The sequence below is a fragment of the Lepus europaeus genome, chromosome 11 (genome assembly GCF_033115175.1).
Source record: "Lepus europaeus isolate LE1 chromosome 11, mLepTim1.pri, whole genome shotgun sequence".
In the NCBI taxonomy this organism is placed as follows: Eukaryota; Metazoa; Chordata; class Mammalia; order Lagomorpha; family Leporidae; genus Lepus; species Lepus europaeus.
The window spans coordinates 46,024,197-46,035,032 of NC_084837.1; the positions used below are offsets into that span (position 1 = coordinate 46,024,197).

The 10,836-nt window shown below is 39.0% G+C and overlaps 1 pseudogene; it reads right to left on the reverse strand.

Annotated features, from left to right (window-relative positions):
- Window positions 1–8,169: 8,169 nt before the first annotated feature.
- LOC133769430 (heterogeneous nuclear ribonucleoprotein A3-like) lies at window positions 8,170–9,207 on the reverse strand (annotated as a pseudogene).
- Window positions 9,208–10,836: the final 1,629 nt, after the last annotated feature.

Below are 10,836 nucleotides of genomic sequence, written 5' to 3' on the forward strand. Positions count from 1 at the left end.
TGGGAGGGAAGTTATGGGAGGGGGAAGCCACTGTAATCCATAAGCTGTACTTTGGAAATTTATATTCATTAAATAAAAGTTAAAAAAAAGATTTGCAGCAAACTGCATCATAGAGTGCCATCTAGTGCTCTAATAGTGGAAGGGTCCATAGACTGAGAGAAAAGTAAACTGCTTAGGACTTTTGGAAGAATGGCTACAAAGTCTGATTAGAAGGTTAGAAAAAATATTCAAGCTTTCAAAGTACAAATGATTTCCTGTGCCAACAAGTATTGAGAACTTTCAGGGAAACAAGGCCTCACCCAAGAATCAAAAAAGTGCTGGAAACCAGTTAGATAACAACTGATAAATGCAAACTTTGAGATGCAGAATTAAAAATAGTTGTTTTAATTAAACCCCCCAAAATTTCAAGAAAATGTAGAGAAAGATTACTCAATGGGATACACAGAGCAGAGGTCTGAGAGTAATGGAAAAAAAATTGAAAGAAATCCTTGAGCTGAAAAGTGTACTGATCAAAATTAAAAACACAGCAGAAATCATCTATAGTAGAATAGATCAAGCACAAGAAAGGATTTGTGAACTTTAAGACAGAATTCTTGAAAGTACACAGTTGGAGGAAAACATGAGCCAGAAGGGATGAAGAAAGATCACAGGAATTTTGGGATAGCATTAGAGCAGAAAATCTTTGAATTACCTGGGTTCAAAAGGGACTTGAGGGGACCAGCACTCAAGTAGGCGCAGTAGGTTAATCCTCTACCTGCAGAGCCGACATCCCGTGTGGGTGCCAGTTCTAGTCCCAGTCACTCCACTTCTGGTCCAGCTCTCCACTATGGCCTGGGAAAGCAGAAGAAGATGGCCCAAGTTCTTAGGCTCCTGAACCCACGCAGGATACCTGGAAGAAGCTTCGGCTCTTGGCTTTAGATTGGCTCAGCTCCAGCCATTGTGGCCATTTGGGGAGTGAACCAGTGGATGAAAGACCTTTCTCTCTGTTTCTCCTTCTCACTGTCTGTAACTCCTCAAATAAATAAATGAAAAATATTAAACAAAGGGACTTGAGAAGGCCAAATGTATAGAAAGAATATTCACAGAGATAACAGAAAACTTCTCAAACCTAGAGAATGATACATCCATCCATGTACAGTGAGGTTAAAAGGTCTAAACAGACTCAACTGAAGCATGTCTACCTCAGGAGACATTATAATCAGCCTTTCCAAACTCAAAGATAGAGATTCTCAAAGCAGCAAGAGAAAACAAATAAAGCATAACTTTCCCAACTCAACTCACTTGACTTGCACAGTTCTTGGCAGAAACTTTAGAGGCTAAGAAGGATTGGGTAAGACTTATACAGGACAGAAAGGAAGAAGCTGTTAACCAAAAATACTATGTACAACAAAGGTATCCTTTTGTATGAAGGGAAGATAAAGGTATTCTCAGATAAAACAAAAGTTGAGATAATTTATCATCAACAGGGCTGCTAATGAGAGATTTTTCAAAATAAAAGGAAAGAGACGTGGGCATTGTGGTACAGTAAATTAAGCTGAAGCTTGCAACATCTATGTATCATATTGGAATTCCTGGTTTATGTCTGGACATTACGATCTTCTAACCCAACTTCCTACCAATGTGTCTGAGAAGCAGCGTGTGATGGCCCGAGTACTTGGTCTGCTAACACCAGATGGACTTCCTGGCTCTTAGCTTCAGCCTGATCTGGCCTCCACAGTTACAGGCATTTGGGGAATGAACCAGTGGAGAGGAGATATTTTTCTTCCTGTCTGTCACTCTGGTCTTCAAATAAATAAATAAGTAAATAAATAAATCTTTTAAAAATATAGGAGACACTAACAAGTGAGAAGAAGGTATTGGAAGGTATAAATCTCATATGTAAGAGTTAATACATGGACAAATTCAGAATGTTCTAATATTGTAACCATGATGCATAAACCGCTCATATTTTTACTATTAAGATTAAAAATTAGAACAAATAATACTACTTTAAAATATTGGGAAATAGGGAATATAGAAAGATGTAAAGTGAGACATAAGAAATTCAAAATTAGGGAAGAAAGAGCACAAGTGTAGAGTTCTTTAATAATATTCCTTACCTTTTTATATTTCTGTTTCTTTATCTTTTAAAAAAAGATTTATTTTAACTTTAAAAGGCAGAGTTACATACAGAGAGGAGAGACAGACAGAACCATTAGCTGGTTCACTCCCCAAATGGCCTCAATGGCCAGGGCTGGGCCAGGTCAAAGTCAGGAGCCTGGAACTCCATCTACACATTCCACATGTGTGGCAAGGACCCAATCACTTGGGCCATCATCTACTTCACTCTCAGGAGCATTAGCAGGGATCTGGATTGAAAGGAGAGCTTGAATCAGCATCACAGGCAGTGGCCACAACGCCAACCACATTGGTTTTGTTTCTTATATTTTTAAAAAGCCTTGTTTACTTGTTTAAAGACAGAGTAGTGGGGGCGGGCGAGAGAGAAAGAGAAATCTTAAATCTGCTGGTTCACTCCCCAAATGGTCTCAATAGCCAGATTTCAGCCAGGATGATGTCAGGAGCCAGGAATTTTATCCTGGTCTCCCACATGGCTGTCAGCAACTCAAATACTTCAGAAAATGTTATACTGCCTTCCCAGGTGCATTATCAGTAAGCATAATCAGAATTGGTGCAGCCAGGAGTTTAAATTGACATTCAGCTATGGGCTGCTGTCATCGCTAGTGGTAGCTTAAACCATTGTGCCACAATTCTGGTCACTCTTTTTCTACCATATAATCAAAGTTAAGTCAGGCATATTTTCAAATGAGCTTTGTATAACCAAAAGGAGATATTCTTTTGGTAAATTTCATGATAACCATAAAGTAAAAATTTGTAAATAGACAACCCCCCCAAAAAAAGGAATAAATTAAAACACGTGAATAGAGAAAATCACTCAACCATAAAGCAAAATTATGAGAGATGGTGAAAAGAAGAAACTACAACAAACAAGAAAATAATTTTCAAAATGGCTTTAGTAAGACCTTATATATAATTAATTATTACCTTAAATGCAAATACATTACTCTCCACAGTTAAAAAACATAATGACTGATTCTTGATTAAAAAAAAAATGACCTAACTGTTGCTTTTAAGAAAGTTACTTTAATTCCAGGGACTGAAAGTGAAAGTATGCAGCAAGATATTCCCTGTGAATAGAATCTGAAGGGAAGCAAGAGCGGCTAGAGTTAGACCAGATAAAATAGAATTTAGATTAAATGCAGTAATAAGAGGAACTGGTGGCTATGGCGCAATAGGTAAAGCTGCCACCTGCAGTGCCGCCATCCCATATGGGTGCTGCTTCAAGTCCCTGCTGCTCCACTTCTGATCTAGTACCTGTGTGGGAGACCCAGAAGAAGCTCCTGGCTCCTGGCTTTGGATTGGCCCAACTCCAATCATTGCAGATGGAAGACTTCTCTCCCCCTCCCCTTTCTCTCTGCCTCTGCCTCTGCCTTTCTGTAACTCTGCCTTTCAAATAAATTATCTTTTTTATAAAAGCAGTAATCAGAGACAAGAAGTCATTATATAATGAGGAGTCTATTAAGTAAGAGAAAAAACAATTGTAAATCTATATACACCCAAATTGAAGGACCCAAATATATACAGCAAAGATCAGTAGATCTAAAGGGACAGATAGACTCCAATAGAATAATAAGATGGGATCTCAAATGGACAGATCATCCAGACAGATGTTAGCAAGGAAATAGTAGAATTAGTTCACACTTTTTGTTCAATTGGGCTTAGTAGATATTTACAAAAAATTCCATAAAACAGCTGCAGAATACACATGCTTCTCATCCAGATACATAATATGGTAGATCACAGAACAAATCTTAGCAAGTTAGAAAAAATAGAAATTGTATTGCATATGTTTTCTGATCATAATTCAATAAAACTAGAAATAAACAACAAGGAAAACTTTGGAAATAATACAAGTATATGGGCATTAAACAGCTTACACCTGAACAATCAATGGAACTAAGATGAAATTAAGAAGGAAATAAAGTTTCCTGAAATGAATGAAAATGGGAATACAACGTACCAAAATCTATGTGATACAGCTAAAGGAGTACTAGGAAGAAAATTCATGGCAATAAACGCCTACATCAGAAAAGCAGAAAATTCTCAAATGAACAACCTATTGTTGAACCTCAGGAAACAAGGAAAGTGAGAATAAATGGGCCAGTGCTGTAGTGAAGTGTGTTAAAGCCCTGACCTGCAGCACTGGCATCCTATATGGGCACTGGTTTGAGTCTTGGCTGCTCCGCTTCTGACCCAGCTCCCTGCTAGGGTGCCTGGGAAAGCAGCAGAGGATAGCCCAAGTCCTTGGGCCCCTGAACCCATCTGAGAGATGCATAAGGCTTCTGGCTTCGGATTGGCTCAGCTCTGACCATTGAGGCCATTTAGGGAGTGAACCTCTCTTCCTCTATCTCTACTTCTCCCTGTGACTCTGTCTTTCAAATAAATAAAATAACTCTCTTTTAAAAAAGAATAAACCAAACCCCAGATTAGAATAAGGAACATAATGATAAAAATCAGGTTGAAATAAATGAAATGATAAAAAATACAAAGAATCAATATATCAGAGCTAATTCACCAGAAATAAAAACACAATTGGCAAGCCCTTAGTTAGATTAAGGAAAAAAGGAACAGATTCAAATAAACAAAATCTGGCTTAAAGCTGAGACAATACAACTGATGCCACAGAAATACAAAGAATCATGAAAGACTGATATTATACACCAACATTTTATAACCTAGAAGTAACGGACAGATTCCTGGGCATATCAACCTTACTAAGCTTGAATCATGAACAAATAGACAACTAAACAGACCAATAATGAGTGAAGAGATTGAATCAGTTGATAAAATTTTTTTTAAAGATTTATTTATTTATTTGAAAGTCAGAGTTGCACAGAGAGAGGAGAAGAAGAGAGAGAGAGAGGTCTTCCATCCGATGGTTCACTCCCCAATTGGCCGCAACTGCCGGAGCTGTGCTGATCTGAAGCCAGGAGCCAGGAGCCTCTTCTGAGTCTCCCACATGGGTGCAGGGGCCCAAAGACCTGGGCCATCTTCTACTGCTTTCCCAGGCCACAGCAGAGAGCTGGATCGGAAGTGGAGCATCCGGGTCTCAAACAGGTGCCCATATGGGATGCCAGTGCTTCAGGCCAGGGCCTTAATCTGCCGTGCCATAGCACCGGTCCCAGTTGATAAAATATTTCCCATTGTGTTATGTTAGTCAGATTTTCATTACTATAATGAAATACTTGAAATAGATGGGTTACTTTATAAGGAAAGGAAGTTTATTCTGGCTTGTGGTTTTAAAGGTGTACAGTAGATCAGTCTTCTGGTATGGTGTCCTTGTTGATCAAGTCACAAGGTGGCATAGGGCATCACCTGGCAAGTGACATGGAGAACACTTGTTTGTCAGTGTCTATGTTGTTTATTCTGTAAAGACACAAAGATTCAATCACAAGAGCTTCACCCTAATGCTCCAATGCAATCTAAACACATTTCAAATACCCCACCTTTAAATACCATTATTAGACTGTTTCCACTCTCACTACCATGAATTTGTGATTTTTGAAAATGGAATTAAAATTTAAATACCATGAATTTTTGATTTTCTTAAAAATGGGAATTCATCCCAGGGATACAGTGGAATTCATCCCAGGGACACAGGATGGTTAAAAATATACAAATCCATAAAAATGATACATCACATCAACAGAATGAAGGACTCAATAGATGTAGAAAAAGCAACTGATAAAATTCAACATCTCTGCATGATGAAAATCCTGAACAAATTATGAATAGAAGAAGCATATCTCAGCTCAATAAAGATCACAAAACAAGCTAACAGCTAACATTATAATCAATGGGAAAAGCTGAAGGCTTTCTTGCTGAAATCCAGAAAAAGACAAGTATATCTACTTGCACAACTTTTATTCAAAATAGTACTGGAAGTTCTTGCCAGAGCTATTAAGCAAGACAAAGAAATAAAGAACATTAAAATTGGAAAAGAAGAAATCAGCGTGTTACTCTTTGCAGGTGACATGATCATTACATACAGAAAATCTTGAAGACTTACCAGGAAACTCAGAACTAACAAATAAACTCAATAAAATTTCAGCATACAAGGTCAATATACAAAAAGCAGTACCATTGTTATACAACCAATAAAAAAAATGAAAAAGGAATCAAGAAAACAACATAATTTATAATAGCTTCAAAAAACAAGATAGCTAGGAATACAATAAAAACATAAAGCATTGATGTAAGGAATTTAAAAGGACACAAAGAAAGAAAGATGTCTGGTATCCATGGATTGGAAGGATTGTTAAAATGTCCATGCTACCCAAAGTGATGTACATATTTAAAGCAATACATATAAACCAGTGATAGTATTTTTGACAGAACTAGAAAAACAATCATAAAATTCATGTGGAATCATGAAAGACTCCAGATAGATAAAATAATCTTGTGTAAAAAGAACAAAACAAGGGCTGGCGCTGTGGCTCAACAGGCTAATCCTCCGCCTTGCAGAGCCGGCACACCGGGTTCTAGTCCCGGTCGGGGTGCCAGATTCTTTCCTGGTTGCCCCTCTTCCAGGCCAGCTCTCTGCTGTGGCCAGGGAGTGCAGTGGAGGATGGCCCAAGTGCTTGGGCCCTGCAACCCATGGGAGACCAGGAGAAGCACCTGGCTCCTGCTTTGGGATCAGCGTGCTGTGCCGGCCACAGCGCGCCAGCCGCGGCGGCCATTGGAGGGTGAACCAACTGCAAAGGAAGACCTTTCTCTGTCTCTCTCTCTCACTATCCACTCTGCCTGTCAAAAAAAGCAAAACAAAACAAAACAAGAGACATACTACTTGGCTTTAGAATATACTACAAAGCTGTATTCATTAAAATTATGTGTTACTGGCAGAAAAAGACACATAGACCAATGGAAAAGAATATAGACCCTGGAAGCCAACCCATACAACTATAGTAAATTAGCCTTTGATAAAGGTGGTAAGATATATATAAGAAAAGGACAGTGTTTCCAATAAATGGTGCAGTAGAATTGAATACCCACATGCAGAAGAATGTAACTAGATGTAATCTCCCACCATGTACCAGACTCACAATTTCAAGGTTACTATATCTGATGTACTAAAAAGAAAAAATAAGATAAAGCTACAACAGATAGAAGACCTCAGCAATGTACATCTAATTGACACTATACTGTATTAATCAATAGTTGAACTTTTTTTTTTTTTTTGGACAGGCAGAGTGGACAGTAGAGGGAGACAGAGAGAAAGGTCTTCCTTTTTGCCGTTGGTTCACCCTCCAATGGCCGCCGCGGTAGGCTCGGTGTGGCCGGCGCATCGCGCTGATCCGATGGCAGGAGCCAGGTGCTTCTCCTGGTCTCCCATGGGGTGCAGGGCCCAAGCACTTGGGCCATCCTCCACTGCACTCCCTGGCCACAGCAGAGAGCTGGCCTGGAAGAGGGGCAACCGGGACAGGATCGGTGCCCCGACCGGGACTAGAACCCGGTGTGCCGGCTCTGCAAGGCGGAGGATTAGCCTACTGAGCCACGGCGCAGGCCCTAACTTTTTGCAAGCTGTGTCTATGACAGTCCTGAGCAAGAAGGGTTTCTTGTTTATGTTGCAGTAACTTTTCTGATTATAATCATCATTCCTTGTGCTGCAGGTTTGTACATTCCCTTTTATGTACGTGGAACAACTATCTCAAAATAACCTGCAGCTTTCCTGACAACTCTTCACTCTGTTGATAAGAATTGTAGCTCTGGGGCCAGTGCTGTGGCGTAGCGGGTTAAAGCCCTTGCCTGAATCAGCTCCGGCACCAATATGGGCACCAGTTCCAGTCCCGGCTGCTCCTTTTCCGATCTAGCTCTCTGCTATGGCTTGGGAAAGCAGTAGAAGATGACCCAAGTCCTTGGGCCCCTGCAACCATGTGGGAGAACAGGAAGACGCTCCTGGCTCCTGGCTTCGGATCAGCGTAGCTCTGGCCGTCATGGCCATCTGGAGAGTGAACCAGTGAATAGAGGACCTCTCTCTGTAACTTCGTCTTTCAAATAAATAAAATAAATCTTAAAAAAAAATTTAAAAAAATTGCAGCTCTTTTTCTAGTTTTAGAACTTTCTGCTATCATATCCACAACTTCCACCAACAGATCTCTAGCCACCACTGTAACCACTGTGCTTCTACCACCAAAACACTCCTGTTGCATGGGTCCATAATTTGCTGTTGTCCACAAGAATTTCCAAAATCATTGTAGTTTCCACCACCAGTACAGTTACATTCTAAATTTTTTCTTCATTTAACCATCATATCCCACTCCTCCACTGTATCTACCACATTGGTTTCCATATTCTGGTCCAGACACCATAGCCTTCTCTGCTACTGTAACCAGATAGAATGCAATAGTTGCTATCATCCCCAGAAATCCATTCTATTCACTATCATTCCTCCATAACTCCTCTGTTGTTGCCACCTTTACTGCCATAATCTCCTCTTCCACCCAAGTTTCCTCTATGGCTAAAATGACCTCCACTACCTTCAAATTCTCTGCAACTTGTGCCACATCCACCCATAGCCTCTTGGAGATCCAGCAGCAGATAGCATCTCTTGTTTAGGAATGGCCTTTTTCACCTCACAGTGATGTGCAATAATAGTGTGGTATTTCTGAACAACAATTTTGCATCATGATCACCAAAAGTTACAAAAGCAGATCTTCTCTTTTTTCCTGCTCTGAATCCATAACTTCTAAAGTTTCAATCTTGCCATACTTCTCAAAGTAGTCTCTCAAATTATATTCTTTTGTGTCTTCTTTAACACTACCAACAAAAATCTCCTTTACTGTTAGATGGGCACCAGGATTTACTGAATCCTCTCTGGAAAGAGGTCTCTTTGGTTCCACTCCATGCCCATTAACCTAGTGTGGTGAACACACACTGCTATACCAACTTCTTCAATACCAGAGTAAGTCACAGAACCAAAGTCACTGGAACATTTCATTTGGGGGTCTTTCATTACCATATAATCTGTAGGTGTGCCCATTTTTCAAAATGCTCTCTCAAATTATCATCTGTAGTTTAAATTTCAAAGCTTAGACCGCCAATAAACAGTTTCCCCAACTGCTCTGGTTCCTTTGGATCGTGGTGCTCCATTTTGAGACTGGACTTTCTTCTTCCAGCTTGAGTTCAGTATCAGAGAGTGTGCTTTTCCAACATTCCACATGCACAGCAGCACAAGCATTCCCATCCTGTCGAATGTCCTTATTTTTCAGGGAGCTACATGTCTTGCTATTAGGCTTTTACTTCTTCTCTTTACATCCTTCTACTCATTCAATTATTTAGGTCATTTACAAATTCTGAGCACACTAGTAAGAAGATCAATGGAACAAGAAAATAAAGAGAATTTAATTCATGATTGTTAATAGATTAGGTCATAGGATTTTCAGTAGAGGAATCTAAAATATTCAGATCATATTCATATTTTATTAACTCTGATCCACGTTTCCCTTGACTCTACTCATTAAGATACTCAATGAAAATCATAGTACATTAAGATCCAGAAGATAGTCAGTGTGGTATTAGAAGAATTAGGAAAATAAAACATTTTCTTTTATTAAGCTTATGATTCAAAAGATACGAGTTTCTCTAGTTTTATAACTTTGAATAACTTAAGCAAATATTCTTTTTTAAAAATATTTATTTATTTGAAAGACAGAATTGTAGATAGAGGTGGAGCCAGAGAGAGAGGGAGAGAGAGAGAGAGGTCTTCCATCTGCTGGTTCACTCCCCAAATGACTACAATAGGCAGAGCAGAGATGATCTGAAGCCAGGAGCCAGCATCTTCTTCCAAGTCTCCCATGTGGGTACAGGGGCCCAATAACTTGCACTATCTTCTACTGCTTTCCCAGGCCATAGCAGAGAGCTAGATTGGAAGTGGAGCAGCTGGGACTTGAACCAGTGCTCATATGGGATGCTGGTACTGCAGGCCAGGGCTTTAACCCACTGCACAACTGCACTGGCCCCCCAAAATTCTTAAATTCAATATGCATTTTTTTATAAGTCAGATAAATATTTGCTACTTTTATAGAGCATTTAAGGCTATTTATTTGAATAAAGGAAGAAAATAATACAAATATATATTTTTCACCTAAAATAAATGACAGACTTTTTCTTTGCTTAAAGAAGTCTTTTTAAACTTTAGCAATGATGTAAATAACATAAGCCCATAACATTTTCCCAATTGCATTATTAGAGTAAAATTTTAGGGGATTTTATTTATCTGATGAAATTCTAATATCCACAATGGTTTTATAATTCTTTGTTTTCTTTTCTTTTATTTATTTTTAAACATTTTTATTTACATAAGGTGAAAAAATTTCATATATTTTATATGCAGAGATTTGGAGCATAGCGATTTTGGCCATCCTACCCTCCCTCTCATGCACACTCCCATCCACCCTCCTCCCTCTTTCTTATTCTCTTAATTTTTTTTAGCTTTTTATTTATTTATTTGACAGGTAGAGGTTACAGACAGCGAGAGAGAGAGACAGAGAGAAAGGTCTTCCTTCCCCACTCTCCAGATTGAACAACATACTCCAATGAATAGCAGGTCATAGAAGAAATCAAAAGGAAAATGGTAAAATTTATGGAAACAAATGAAGATGATAATACAACATATCAAAACTAATGGGATACAGCAAAAGCAATGTTAATTCATGTCTACCTCAAGAAATTGGATAGGTACCAACTAAATGAACAACCAATGTATCTCAAGGACATAGA